Below are 16,160 nucleotides of genomic sequence, written 5' to 3' on the forward strand. Positions count from 1 at the left end.
TTCTCCCGGCAATCTTGATTCCAGGTTGTGCTTCATCCAGCCCAGCATTTTGCGTGATGTGCTCTGCATATAAGTTACATAAGCAGGGTGACAGTATACAACCTTGACGTACTCCTTTCCCTAATTGGAACCAGTCTGTTGTTCCGTGTCCAGTTCTAACTATTGCTTCTTGACCTGCATACAGATGTCTCAGGAGGCAGGTAAGGTGGTCTGGTATTCCCATCTCTTGAAGAATTTTCCACCGTTTGTTGTGATCCACACAGTCAAAGGCTTTGGCATAGTCAATACAGCAGAAGTAGATGTTTCTCTGGAACTCTCTTGCTTTTTTGATGATCCAGCAGATGTTGGCAATTTGACGTCTAGTTCTTCTGCATTTTCTAAATCCAGTGTGAACATCTGGAAATTCATGGTTCATGTACTGTTGAATTACTAAGTAGAAAGAGATAAAACTGTAAAGAATCCTGTAGTGGTCGGATTGGAGTTAAAGGCATCTATGTGGAGTTGAGGTTCTCAGTATAGGTGGATATAGGAACAAACGCAGATTTCAATGGATGTATTACATGCACACATGTATTTCTAAGCTCACTCTACTGGGATGGCCTGGGAGCCCAGGAGGGGACACCTGGATCACACTGGGCATCCCTGTCACATCAGATAGTGATGGTAACCGTTTACAACACAACATGTGTAAACCATTAGAGGTTACCAAGTGAGTACATTGAAATTTTGATGAGCAATGGAAAATTTACATAATGTCAAAATCCCCACAAAATACACACGACTTACAAGACAAAAAATGAGGTATTTTCCAATGGAGGGCCTGGTAGGCACAAGCTCAATCAAGTGAATGTTATCAGTACTGAGATAGATCAAATCATGTGCTATCTGAAAAAATACAATAGTAATAACAGCATCCTTTCCATGATGCATCTACCAAAGATGCACAAACATCAGACACCTCTGGTTGAAGGAGATTTTACAGAATAATGAGGCTCTATTAATTAAGTTAACAAGGTCATGAAAGTCAAGGCCAGAGGAGGAACTGTTCCCAGATTAAAAGAGAATAAGGAGACACAACAAGGACATGGAGAACTTGATTCTGAATTGTATCCTTCTACTGTGAAGGACGGGCTTCCCTGGTAGCTCAGATGGTAAAGCATCTGCCTACAATGCAGAAGACCCGGGTTCGATCCCTGGGTCGGGAAGATCCCCTGGAGAAGGAAATGGCAACCCACTCCAGTACTCTTGCCTGGAAAATCCCATAGGCCGAGGAGCCTGGTAGGCTACAGTCCATGGGGTTGCAAAGAGTCAGACACGACTGAGTGACTTCACTTCACTGTGAAGGACATTATTAGGACAAATGGCAAAATTTGAACAGGGTCTGGGTAAACTCCAAGAGATGGTGAAGGACAGGGAAGCCTGGAGTACTGCAGTCCAGGGGGTCACATAGAGTTGAACATGACTTAACAACTGAACAACTGGGGATTAGGATGTCAATTTCCTGATTTTGGTGGTTATATAACTTTCCAGGATAACATTAACTATTATTTTGTGTTATATATATATATGTAAAACACAATAGTTATATATATAATATTTATAATATATAAAATATTTCTATATGATGTATAAAATTTGATATAAAATATATAAATAAATAAAAATAAAAATATTTATATGTTTTACTATATTTAATATCTATTTATATGTAATATATATTTATAAATACATATATATATATATATTGCAGGAAACACATATGAAAGTATTTGGGGATTGGCGGATGATAGGATGGTAACCCACTCCAGTATTCCTGCCTGGAGAATCCCATGGACAGAGAAGCCTGGCAGGTTATTGTCCATAGGGCGGCAAAAGTTGGACATGACTGAAGTGACTGAGCATACAAATACGCACACAGGCATCATGTTGGCAACTTATCTTAAATGTTTCTGGAAAAATCATACTGTATTTTCAACTTCTCTGTAAGTTTAAGATAGTTTCAAAAAAGAATATTCTCAAAAAAAAATTTTTTTTCTGGCCACATCTTGGAACTAGATGTCCCAAGAAAACCCTTCTAGGACTGGGTACTTAAAATGCTGAATTTGAAACCAAAGAAACAGCTTCTTAAAAGTGTGAAGTAAAAGAGAAAAACGCTCAGTGACCAGAAATGCAGGAAGCATGTGTCCCCAGAAGTGAGTGAGCCCTGGATACTTCTAGTTTTTCCCAGATCACACAGGGCCTGGAGGCTGAGCTATATTCCCTCAGGGGCAGGAAAGAAAACAGAGATAGCTCAGTACCCAAGAAAGGAGAGAGGTCTGGTGAGAAACCTGAACTTGTTATGGGTGAAAGACACGTTCCCAGTAGAAGGAGACTTACCTGTCTCACCCGTCTTGGTGAATGAGGGGCAGTAGTTTAAAAAATGTTCTGAGAATTTTCAGTCGTAAACGTGCTCTCCATGAAGTTGGGGCTGGAATTCACAGCACCTGTGTGGTCTGAACCATACCCCAGCCCCCTCCAGGTGCACACTGAATTTAGAGTGACCCTGGTTAAGTAGTATGTAGTTAGCCAGGTTTTCTAAGGGCTTCCCTGGTGGCTCAGATGGTAAAGAATCTGCCCGCAAGGCAGGAAACCTGGGTTCGATCCCTGAGTTGGGAAGATCCACTGGAGGAGGACATGGCAGCCCACTCCAGTATTCTTGCCTGAAGAATTCCAGGGACAGAGGAGCCTGGCTGGCTCTAGCCCACAGGGTCGCAAAGAGTTGAAGATGACTGAGACTAACACACACACCAGGTTTTCTAAAATGCAATACATTGATATGAATATAAAGCTAATAATACTGTATCAGTGTTAGTTCATTAGTTGTAAAAGAAAAAATGTACCATACTAATGTGTTAATAAGGGAAAGGGGGTGTGGATACACTGAAACTCTCTGTGCTATCTTCACAGTAATTGTGTAAATGTAAAACTACTAAAATTTTAAAAGAAGTTATTTTAACAAAGAAACAAAAAATAAAATACAGATTCTGGAGGGAGGATTTCAAGTGCCGAGGCTTTGTTTGGGAAGTGCAAACCCAGGGCAGCTGGAATGAGGGAGAGGGAACCCAGAGAGAGGAGGTGGGGGGCAGGGGCGTGAGGTCCTCCTGCCCTGGCCATCCTCAGTGATGAAGGCTGTGGAGCAGGTGCTCAGAAATGAGGATGTGCAGAGAGACTGCCTCAGGGCAGTGAGTGGGGCGAGGGGAGGAAGGGAGGAGCAAAGATTTACCCACCTGGTGCCTTCTCTCTCCTACTTCCTACTGGTCAATGTTCGCTGGGAAGGCCACTCCACGCACTTCCGGGTTGAGTCCCCTGACCCCTCAGCAGGGTTCAGGATGGAGGTCTGTGCTCTACACGGGATATTTCATTTGGGTCCAGAAGTGGTGGGAGAAGCAGACACTTCCTGTATGACTGATGGTCTGGGTCAGGTGACAGTGAGGAAGGGGAGGTCCAGGCACACGCAGGACAAGTTCCTGTCAACTCCCAGGTGTGGCAACACGGGCAGGTCCAGGCACACACTGGACAAGGTTCCGTCAACTCTTGCCTTCAAGACTTGAGTCTGGTGACTAACCCCTCTCTGAACTTTGAGAACAGGCAACATCTGGTTTTGATTTGTCTTGCCATCTCTGCTGAGCCCCACACTCATAATTCTGGCTGCCCAGTAAATGGTTTTTTTTTTTTTTTTTTACATGTTTCGTGGTAACTGTAGATGAAACATGAAAATCATTGTCTCTTATTTTCAAACTCTTTTTCTTCCTGGCTTCCCTGTTGGTCTCTGACCTGGCTTGAAGCCTCAACTTTCAATCCTCTACCATTATCCCTTTAATTATTTGTTTGTCTTCAATGGTTACAGTTATTTTCCATTCCCAGGGCTGTTGTTCTGGCCACCTCAGTTCTGAAGACTCTAATCGACTCTTAATTGGTCTTCTTGGCTCTATTTTCTCCCTCTCTGATCCATCCTACTATTGTTGGCAGACTGTGTTCCTAAAAATATCCCTTTAATCATGTCACATGGCTGCACCCAAACCTTCGCTGATTCCCCAGTGACTGGAGTGAAGCCCATTGCTCTATTCCTGTGTTCACTGCCCTTCGTTCTAGGGCCCCATCTACCTTTCCAGTCTTCTGTATATTCACAAATTTCTCAGACCTCATCTTCAGGCAAACTCAGTGCTACGACTTATAAGCTTAGGACATGGAAAGACGACTTCATGGTAAATTTTATTTGATTACCATTTTGAACTGTTCTCATTTAGTGGTCAGCTTTTTATCATTATTATTTTTAGTGGTCAACGTTTTTTGCTTTTGTTTCACATTGCTCTGCACACATTCAGTATGGTTATCTTAACAGCCGTGGATCCCTATGGTGCGCACAGAAATCATCTGGGGACTTTAAAGAATACCCATGCTTGGATCCCACTCCCAGAGACTCTGAATTACCTGGTCTGGGCATCAGGATTTTAAAAGGCCTCAGGTGACCCTCATGTGCTACCTAGACTGAGAACCTCTGGCTTCCTGTGAAGGCTGCTCTGCTCCAAACTTTGCCGGTGTTGTAGGATAAACCACAACAAATAACAGCAACAGCATAAAACGAGTTGATGGCATACTTGTTGGCCACTGTGCACTGCAGTCTAGGGAATGACCAGGTATTGGGCTAACCTGGCTTTGATATGGTCCTGGGAATCTTATCAATAATTGCCTTCATTAACACTCAATGTGAAGAAAAAAAAAATCTAGGCTTCTAGAAGCATTCTTTGAGGGGGTGGATTTATACTCTAATTTGGATGCTGGATTTTTCCATCTCCATAGGAGGTCTCTAACAAAGACACAAACAGGCTCTCACATTACCGTCATGGGCAAATGAATCATTTTCTAATTGCAGTTTATCAACAGAATAGCTACAAGTGTGTCAGAAAAGCTAGGAAAAAAGCTACAGGCAGACAAAAGGTTCTGATCTTTTATGTTTATTTTTAGATAAACGAGAAGCCTATTTTGTGCTTGAAACCAACTTGGTGCCTGAAATATTTTAGGCACTCACATACTTTTCTATGTGTCAGATTATGCCAGACTATAATATTCCCTAAATGATATGTTTAAAATGAAAGAACAATCCAGGGAAAAATACTACACCCTGTGTGATGAACTTCAACTTAACAATGGACATTTATATGCATGTCTAAAACCTATCAGGCTTACATGAAATTTACATGAAATCACTAGAAATTTCATTCTGATTTGTAGATTGGAAGATCAGAATTCCTCTAATAACCTTTTAGTAAAATCAGCAAGAGATGTCATTGGGAAGGTATTTTAGAACTTTCATTTGGGAATACAAAAGCGTTGTTCTTCATTGAACTATGGAGTAGTCTGAAGTTATTGGATATCTGAAGTGGTGATTTTGATAGTTCTATGCAATTTGGGAATTTTGGGATCTCAATTTTTTAATCTGTGAAGTAAGGTTACAAGAATAAGGGGTGAACCCTCTTACACTGTTGGTGGGAATGCAAACTAGTACAGCCACTATGGAGAACAGTGTGGAGATTTCTTAAAAAATTGGAAATAGAACTGCCATATGACTCAGCAATCCCACTTCTGGGCATACACACCAAGGAAACCAGATCTGAAAGAGACACATGGCGCCCCAATGTTCATCGCAGCACTGTTTATAATAGCCAGGACATGGAAGCAACCTAGATGCCCATCAGCAGACAAATGGATAAGGAAGCTGTGGTACATATACACCATGGAATATTACTCAGCCCATTAAAAAGAATTCATTTGAATCTGTTCTAATGAGATAGATGAAACTGGAGCCCATTATACAGAGTGAAGTAAGCCAGAAAGATAAAGACCCAATACAGTATACTAACACATATGTATGGAATTTAGAAAGATGGTAATGATAACCCTATATGCAAAACAGAAAAAGAGACACAGATGTACAGAACAGACTTTTGGACTCTGTGGGAGAAGGCGAGGGTGGGATGTTTCGAGAGAACAGCATCAAAACATGTATATTATTTAGGGTGAAACAGATCACCAGACCAGGTTGGATGCATGAGACAAGTGCTCGGGCCTGGTGCACTGGGAAGACCCAGAGGGATGGGATGGAGAGGGAGGTGGGAGGGGGGATCGGGATAGGGAATACATGTAAATCCATGACTGATTCATGTCAATGTATGACAAAAACCACTACAATATTGTAAAGTAATTAGCCTTCAACTAATAAAAATAAATGGAAAAAAAATAAAAAGCTTAATGGAAAAAAAAAAAGAATAAGGGATGGTATTGTAAGTCATATATTCATTGGAAGGACTGATGCTGAAGCTGAAACTCCACTATTTTGGCCACCTGATGAGAAGAACTGACTCATTGGAAAAGACCCTGATGCTGGGAAAGAGGCAGGAGGAGAAGGGGACAACAGAGGATGAAATGGTTGGATGGCATCACCTACTCGATGGACATGAGTTGAGCAAGCTTTGGGAGTTGGTGAAGGACAGGGAAGCCTGGCGTGCTGCAGTCCATGGGGTTGCAAAGTGTTGGACACGACTGAGTGACTGAACTGAACCAACTGTAAGTCACATTGTTGTCTGTGTACAAGTTATTATTACTGTCTCACATGTTCGGTTTTTGTATAAAAGTATTACTATATTCCCTAATGGCTGGAGGTCTCACTGTATTTGTGCCAATAGACTACAGATGAGGTTTATCTCTAAGTGAGAAGGTCCTTTTAGGAGGCAGGTTGGGCTGTGGCTCTTTGATGGTGCAGAGAGGACTGGCATCAGGCCAGAGTTTTTTTGTTTTTATTTTTTTTTAATGCAGTTTAGCTCTTACTGAGACATTGAACTTTGTTAACAGAAAATTGAGAATGCTTTTGTCTTCTAGTGCTGAAACTACAGCAAAGATACAAAACTGAGGACAAAACAGCAAAGTACCCCATATCCTGAAGGTCGTTATCAAAGGGTCACCACCTCTGGGACCCTTCAGGTTTGTTCACTAAGAGGTCATGACCGCAATCCCCTGTCCCACCCCTGTCTGGATGTGGGATGGAGGGTGTCCCTAGGGCCCAGGTAAGAGGTTCCCCCTTCCCCATGGGAGGTTCTTTCTTCTCCAAGAAGCCAAAGGAAGGGCTCTCAAGGGGCATCAGTCACAGGAGTCAGAGGCATCTGTATTTTCTCCCTGATGGATCAGTGCTGAGCTCCAGAAGCTGCAGGCTCATTCTGTACTGAGCTGGGAGTGGTGCAGAGCAGGTGGGAAAGTTTTTGGTGAGTCTGGCACATGCCTCCTTAAGGCGTAGGGCAGAGGGACCTGGACGCTGCTAGCCTGGAGACTCCTGAGCAGAAGGCTTGTCGAAACAGTGACACCCAGCAGAGTGAGCAGTGGCCCCGGTGTGAGGAGGAGGACGTGCTGGGGGAGACCAGGATGGGGCCACGCTCACCCCAGTCCCTCTGAGGGCACAGGAGGACCACACGGGGACGGGCTGGAACACAGGGCTGCCCAGTTGCTGCTGGACCCAGCAGGGGGCCACCCAACCCAGAAAGGGCTGGACACATGTGCAGCAGATGGAATGCAGTAGAGAGAGCAGGGCCTCTTTTCTGCGGGGGTCCTCAGGGGTTGGGGAGGGGCAGGGTGAAATTAGCATTGCCCCAAGAGGACTATGTGTCCATGTAGAAACTCAGAGGCCAGGACTCTGGCCCTCATGAACATGATCACTGTCTTCACTTTTTTCTCCATCCTGCCCCTAAGGGGCTAGAGGAGCCAGGTCTTGAAAAGAGAAGAGAAGAGAAGCTATTTCAGAGTCAAATCATGTTCATTCTTTATGCCAAGAAACCAGGACCTGTGGATCTAGTGATCTGGAAGAAGGTGAGATGAACAATTTTCAATCAGCTAAGGTGTTAGAACTCTTAATATAAGTAATATTAATAACTAAAAGTGATTGCTAAGTTATGGAAGAAGGTGAGATGAACAATTTTCAATCAGCTAAGGTGTTAGAACTCTTAATATAAGTAATATTAATAACTAAAAGTGATTGCTAAGTTATGGACTATGCCAAGAAGTCATTGCTAGGAAGGGTTATTAGGAAAAGCAGGACTGAAATAAAGATTTGACTAAAAAACACAATTTCATGTTAATAACCATTGAGTTGAAACTCCTTCATAAACAGCCTACATTTGAAGGGTTGGAATGCTCTTAGTAATCCTGAACCTGAGTTTGAGATATCCAGGGACCAGGAGAAAGGGAGATCGGGAGTTTCCTACATCTATTTTTCAACGAAAGCAGCTGGAGTGAGATTTGAAGGCGTGTCAGGAGACCATAGCCTTTTCCTGGAACCCTATGCTCTAGAATGCCCAAGGCGGGGACATAAGGGGTAGGAGAGGAGGAGCCAGTCTGGGGAAAAGACACTTTATGAGGGGGAGCCTGAGTAGGAAGACAGGCTAAGCAGGAGTCCCTCACTGACCCACTGAAGGAGGAGGGAGGGATGTCCTATTTAGCAGTGGTTGCTTTTCCTGTCTTTTGGAGGTTTACGGGGCTTCCTTGACAGCTCAGTTGGTAAAGAATCTGCCATGCGGGAGACCCTGGTTCAATTCCTGGGTCGGGAAGATCCATTGGAGAAGGGATAAGTTACCCACTCCCAGTATTCTTGGGCTTCCCTTGTGGCTCAGCTGGTAAAGAACCCGCCTGCAATGGGGGAGACATGGGTTTGGTCCCTGGATTGGGAAGATCCCCTGGAGAAGGGAAAGGCTACCGCTCCAGTATTCTCACCTGGAGAATTCAGTCCACGCGGTTGCAAAGAGTTGGACATGACTGAGCGACTTTCATTTCCACTTTGGAGGTTTAACTTGCTGTTGGTGAGGATTAAGGGCCGAGGTTTGGGGCAGGGGGCAGAGGGCAAGGATTCTTTTCTCCACCACTAGCTAGTTAGAATTATAAAATTGTTCAGTGTCAGAGCTGGAAGGTATTAAGGAAGGATATTCAATACCCTCTTTGTATAATCCTTGTTTTGCTAGTACCTGGTATAGGATAGCGGGCCCCTGCGTTTCCCCCTGGTTATACAGGTATCTGTGGAGCCCCTGTACACTGAAAAACAAGTGTCTGGTAAAGTTCTGGTTAGTTGCCACATGATTCTTGCTACTCTGCTCCAGCCCCATTGCTTAGACGTTTCTTGAGGGGTCTTGAAAGTCCACTGAATACCACTCCCCACTCTCCCACCAGGCACCTTCACCCTGGCTGTTAGGGCATCACTTCTGCTGTCTCCAAGCAGACACGGTCCTTACCCATACTCATGGCCCTTTGAAGAGCCAAGGTTTTTTTTTTTTTTTTTTAAACTGGATCAAGGTTGTTGTGGTTGGCCACCTCATTCTCTTTGGATGTACTCTCTCCCCAGAAGTACTTAGCCCTTCTCTCTCCAATTTTTAGCAAGTCCCCTATTAATTTACCCCCACATAGCTGAACTTCATGGGTGAACATAGTTTGCGCCTACGCTGAATGCCCTTCTTCAGTGAAAGTGAAAGTGAAGTTGCTCAGTCGTGTCCAACTCTTTGCGACCCCATGGACTGTAGCCTACCAGGCTCCTCTGTCCCTGGTATTTTCCAGGCAAGAGTACTGGAGTGGGTTGCCATTTCCTTCTCCAGGAGATCTTCCCGACCCAGGGATCGAAATGGAAAGGAAGAGACAAGAAAGTTGCTTACCCTGGAGCGTCATGATGTCTGTGACTAAAACGTCCAATAAGTATGATTATTATCTATGCCTAGAGGGGCTAGGAGCGGAGAGAAGGAGTGAGAAGGAGGAAGAAGTAGACCCAAGTCAGCTTTTTGGAGCCACAGGAGATGGTGTGTGGACTGACAGCTGAGCAAGGAACTCTCCAAGATGAAATCTTGTCCATGTGAGGCTACAGACCATTCTGCCTGATGTTAGGTGACAGCCGAGATTAAACGTGACTAGTTTGCTTTTACATTAATATAAAAATCTCTAATTATTTTTATTTTATGACTACTATTTTTTTTCTAAATATGAACACTTTCCTTGGAAAATAATGAAAATTATTTTTCACATTGAATGAATCTGGAGATTAATGATCTCACATTCCTTTCATATTAAATTCAGTCACGACTTTGTATTTTATTAAAACAATCTTATTTATGACCCAGGTCTGGATGCCTAATGGTATCTGGAGCTGCAAAGAATGATCTTGTTTTAGATTTTGCACAAAGCATTGAATACCGTTTGCAACTCCAAACACTTAATTTTGATTGGACAGATTTACTGCTTCAGAGAATAGTTTCCTGAAACACTTGTGGGGTGATCATGATGTTTGCTATAAATGAACAGAGAAACTGTTCTTGAATACATTAGTGAGGAAATCCTTCTCTTTCAGTGCACTTCCTTTTTAAGGCTAAAGGACTTATTCCATGAGGAGTGGGTGTTACATGGTTAACACACTGGAAAATTCTGGATCAAACTTAGAGGAACCATTGTTCTCTTATTTGATTAATATCCTTCTAGAATTGTTCCAGATTATATTTCTCTTCAACCCAGAGGTGAGACATAATCAGTGTTTCTGATCATTGCATTTTCTACAGTGGTAAGGACAGCAAGAACAAATACTTAAAGAATTCTTAGTCCTTGGTGAAGTGGGAGAAGGAAGTCGGTGCTTGCTAGCATTTCTCCCCTCTGTAGGAATGGGCCTGGGAAGGGTGATCATTGAGCCCCTTGACCAAACTATAGATGAAATACACAACGTGGCTTATTTTAGGCTCAGTTTTAATAATAAAGGGATGGGTGGGATATGCAAATTGCGAAGTAAAAATATCAAGAGCTTGGGCAGTGAAGTTGATCCAAATACAATTTGATTCCTGGATCTTCCAGCAACTAGTCTTTGACATTTTGCATGTTTCTTGGCTTCTCTGAGCCTCAGTTTCTTCATTGGTAAATTATCATTTGTGTGATAGAATTGTCGGGATTCCCTGGTGGCTCAGATGGTAAAGAATCTGCCCACAACGTGGGAGGCCTGAGTTTGACCCCTGGGTTGGGAAGATCCCCTGGAGAAGTAAATGGTAACCCACTCCAGTATTCTTGCCTGGAGAATCCGATGGACAGAGGAGCCTGGTGGGCTACAATCCACAGGATGGCAAAGTGTCAGACACGATCGAGCGGCTACACTTTCTTTCTTTCTGATAGAACTGTTAGGAGAGTTAAATGAAGTGGTGTGTGAGAAGACCAGTGAATGACATATATCAGGTGAGTAATGAACATTGCTAGCTGGACTACTAAGCATCTGTTCTCTTGGTGACAGTGTCTAATTTTCCCTTTAGAGAACCCTCTTCTTCCTGTTGTCAGAGGACATGCTGCTGGTGGGGCTGATTCTGCTACCAGCCTCAAGAGTATAACGCATAACTCAAAACTGGTCAGGTAGCATCATTGTACCCCTGGCTGTGTGACTCCTTCAGGGATCAACATAAATCAGTGCAATCGAAAGACAACCCAATGTGGGAGCTACTGGGGAGAGATACTTTCCCTTTGAACTTGAACATAGAGAATGACGCTGTTGGCAGTCACTTCGCCCCCACAGAGCCTCAGAATTAAGCCACTACTGTAGTAGAGAATGGGCTTCCCTGGTGGTTCAGGGGTAATGAATCCATCTGACAAGCAGGAGACACAGGTTTGATACCTGGTTTGGGAAGATCCCCTGGAGAAGGAAATGGAAATTCCTTGCTGGAGACTCGGGTTCAATCCCCGGGTTGGGAAGATCTCCTGGAGAAGGAAATGGCAAACCCACTCCAGTACTCTTGCCTGGAAAATCCCATGGACAGAGGAACCTGGTAGGCTACAGTCCATGGGGTCACAAAGAGTTGGACATGACTGAGCAACTTCACTTTCACTTTCCAGTATTCTTGCCTGGGAAATCCCATGGAGAGAGGAGCCTGGCATGTTCATGGAGTCACAAAGAGTTGGACACCACTTGGCGACTGAACAATAACATGGTAGACAGCAAATCCAAGAGCTATAATTTGAAACATAGTTTGAATCACTGATCCCCAAATGCTTCAGCTAAATTAACATACACTAATTTTTATTTAAGCTATTTACTTGCAATCAAATGAGTCCTTATTGGTACAAGGAACATAATATATTTTAGCCATTCTCCACCTCCCCATCCCCTATTTCAGGAGCCAGAACCTTGCAGAGGAAGCATAAAAGCATCAAGGTTCTCCCAGAATTCCTAACAGCAGATAGAAAATGCAAGGAAGTGCTCTGAAATTTCATATATATAAACAACTTTGAAAATATATTCCATTAAAAAATAAAATTAATAAAACCCCAACAACCACCATGTACTCTATTTTCTCATAAAAGAAAGGGTGTTTTTTAATATTCTAAAATAAGAAGCACAGAATATAATAAAGGATAGTATTTTAGACTGAATAAATCTAGCTTTAAGAAAAATACACTGTGCTATTCTTATTTCTTTCTTTTACCACAGAGCAGTGAAAATGTCAGTGTTTTTTTAAGTTCCAGGTCTGAAATAAGACTTCCTAGAAGCAAATCCTGGCTCCACCATTCACTAGCTCTTCCTTAATTATTCTTAGTTTCAGTTTTCTCATCTGTAAAGTAGAAATAATAGTGATGACTCTGTCTCACAAGGTTTTGGAAAAGATATAGCACCCAAGAAGATGAAACCAGTCAATCCTAAAGGAAATCAACCTTGAATGTTCATTGGAAGGACAGATACTGAAGCTGAAGCTCCAATACTTTGGCCACCTGATGGGAAGAGCCAACTCACTGGAAAAGACCCTGATGCTGGGAAAGATTGAGGGCAGGAAGAGAAGGGGTTGATAGAGAATAAGGTGGTTGCATGGCTTCATGGACTCAATGGACATGAGTTTAAGCAAACTCTGGGAGACAGTGAAGGACAGGGAAGCCTGGCATTCTGCAGTTCATGGGGTTGCAGAAAGTCAGATAGGATTGGGCCACTGAACAACAACAATAAGACCCAAAGCACAAGCAACAACAGAAATAAGTGGGACGACATCAAAGTAAAAAGCTTCTGGTAAGGATGAAATGAACGAACATAGGTAAAGTCTTTAGAATAGTGCCTGGCACATAGTGAGTACTCAATAAACATTATTATCATTAATAAACACTCAGTGTTTGGGACAGGTATCAGATTCTAATTTCAGCCTTGACGCTAAAATTCTATAGCGTTGGGCAGATCAGTTCAGCTGTCTGAAAACCATGCACTTTCTCGGATTCCTTCCTCCTCACGGAGAGGTGGGGATCGGGGAAGTGAGCCCCCATGATTGATCACTGAACGCTCACGTGGGATCAGGTTGGCTCCCCAGAGGGGAGTTGAATCATTCATCCTGCCCCTCGATGTCCCGGTCAGATGGCTGCTTTTCTCTCCGGATGGACAGGGAGACGTGGGAGAGAAAATGCCTGATGGGGGAGTGAGTGGAGGGATTCAGGATAGGAAGTTTCCAAAGAAGAAGCTGGGAAAATCCCAACGATGCCAGACGGGATAGGCAGCACATCAATGGATGACAGGTTATTACTTTCAACCACTCTACTGCCCTCTACTGCCCAAGCGTACTGGTGAGAAAAATCTTGTGTAACCTGTTTGTCTGAGAGGGCAATCCCATCCTTGAAGGAAAGCGGAGCGTCCTCCTCCGGGTGACAAGTGGACAATGCTTAAAGCATTTTGACTACTAATTTTATTAAAAATTATTTTTTACTTTTAAAATTTTTATTGGAGTATAGCTGCTTTACAATGGTATGTTATTTTCTGCTGTACAACGAAGTGAATTTGGCTTCCTAGGTGGCGCAGTGGTAAAGAATCCACCTGCCAATGCAGGAGATGCGGTCCCATCTCTAGGTTGGGAAGATCCCCTGGAGAAGGAAATGGCAACCCACTCCAGTATCCTCGCCTGGGAAACCCCATGGACAGAGGAGCCTGAGGGGCTACAGTCCATGGGGTCTCAAAGAGTCAGACACAGCTGAGCGACTGAGCGCAGCACACACACAAACATACATCTGCTCCTTTTTAGATTTCTCTTCCATTTATGCGACCATTAATTTTAAAAGAAAAAAATGGTTCAGGCAACTCATATAGAGTTTAAAGACTCCATTAGTTGATGTACTTTACTAAGAGTCAGACGGGACTGGGCATCTTCACTTTCACTTTTCACTTTCATGCATCGGAGAAGGAAATGGCAACCCACTCCAGTGTTCTTGCCTGGAGAATCCCAGGGACGGGGGAGCCTGGTGGGCTGCAGTCTATGGGGTCGCACAGAGCCGGAGATGACTGAAGTGACTTAGCAGCAGCAGCAGCAGAGTGAGAAAACTTCCTCAGCAGAAGCAGAGTTGGAGTTGCAGCAGAGCCAGGAGAAGAGTTGGATATGTGATCCTGGTCTTGATCCCAGGAACAGCTTTCTTTCACTGCAATGGCTATGAAATGTGTAGTTGGAACACTGGGAGAGGATTCGTCCTCACATCCCTTGGATTCCTTGCCGCAAGTTTCATGTCAGCAGCTTCCAGACCAGTTCAGAGTGCTCTCTGCCTTGTGGCTTGTCTCTTAACTGTCTTATGTCACTTAAGGTTCAGGGAAGGGGAGGTAGATAAGGGACAAAAAAGATGGGAGAGGAAAAGAAGAGAGAAAATTTTAAAAGGGAAGGGGACAAAGTCAAAGCCGGCAACTGGGTCTGTTTTTATTCTTTTTCAACTTAGAAAGGAAACTTTCCACAGTCTTAAGAAATTTTTTTTTTTTTTCCTGTACCCTGGCCCTCTATTGCAATACCTGTCAAGCACTACTAAGTAACAGGACTATCTTATATCAATGAAAACAACGCATGTTTCACAAGGATACAATGAAATAACCTCAGCCCATATCCTCTTTTTTTTTTTTAAAGAATTTTCTTAACTTTATTTCTCAGGAGGCTCTCACATATATTTTCTTCCTTTGAATTTATCATTTTCATCCTTATTTCCTAAATAAGTCCAGTAAGTGCTTAAAAATTCCACTGAGAGAGGAAGAGAGTTAAATCATACAGATGTGTATCATATTATTCTTTAAACTGTGTGTAAACATTGTATATATTTCTTTATGTATGGTCTATTCCACAACAAAAAATGTCAAAACAAAGAGAGAGAAAGAAGGAGAAATGTTTAACTTAAGGATGGAAAGGAAAACAAAATCCATATCCATAGGATAACTTATTCTCTTTTGGGTCAGGTGTATGTTTCAGGTTTAGTGTCAGATGAGGGGAGGAACAGATAGGAAGCAGTAAAGCCTTTCAAAAATGGCAGGTTCTGGGAATTGTCCCACTGAAGCATACTCTAACATTTTGTTTAGGTAAAGATGATTTTTGCAGTATATGAAACTAACGAACTAATGAACTTCCATCAAACCCTGGTGAGGAGCAATTTGGAGTACATTAAAGGGTAAAGTGGCTCCTGGGCTAAGATGGATGTAACACCTTGCTGATGATGACTTTTTGTTTATGGGTCACCTCCACATTCACACACATGCACTGCTCTTTGCTCCAAATTGCTTTATGATTCTCTTTTAAGATGTCTACTTGTAGTGTTGCTTACATAAGGAATGAATAGCTGCTTTCTCAAGAAACCTGCTCTATGGGTATATCTTAATGAAAAGGCATTGAACTGGAAATTTTAAGCCCATGCTTTTAAAGCCCAATGGATAATGATCCAATAGAGACAGCAAACTGGAAGTAAGTGGAAAGGAGAGGAGGGTGCAGGGGGTGGGGTGCTGAAGAAACAGACAGTAAGTCCATCTCTGCTTTAGCTCAGGACTTAAACCTGAAGAGGGGTGTGTTTTAGACTCCATGTTTGTGTCCCTCCCAAATTCATTCATTGAAATCCTAGTCTACACAGTGATGGTATTAAAAGGTGGGGTTTTGAGGAGGTGTCACCAGGGTGGAGCCCTCATGAGTGGGATTAGTGCCCTTATCAAAGAGACCCCGGGAACTCCCTCACCCCCTTGTTCATGTGAGAACACAGAGAGCAAATGGCCATTTGTGAACCAGGAACAGGGCTCTTACCAGACCCCAAATCTGTAATGCCCTGGTCTTGGGTTCCCCGCCTCCAGAACTGGGAGAAATCAATGTTTGTTGTTT

At 43.1% G+C, this 16,160-nt stretch overlaps 1 non-coding gene across 1 annotated transcript; it reads left to right on the forward strand.

The window, feature by feature from the left end:
- Positions 1-1,133: 1,133 nt before the first annotated feature.
- On the forward strand, positions 1,134-1,205 carry TRNAC-ACA. Its single transcript has one exon. It is a non-coding gene; the product is annotated as a tRNA-Cys (tRNA).
- The last annotated feature ends 14,955 nt before the right edge of the window (positions 1,206-16,160 follow it).

Source organism: Cervus canadensis, chromosome 3 (assembly GCF_019320065.1).
Source record: "Cervus canadensis isolate Bull #8, Minnesota chromosome 3, ASM1932006v1, whole genome shotgun sequence".
In the NCBI taxonomy this organism is placed as follows: Eukaryota; Metazoa; Chordata; class Mammalia; order Artiodactyla; family Cervidae; genus Cervus; species Cervus canadensis.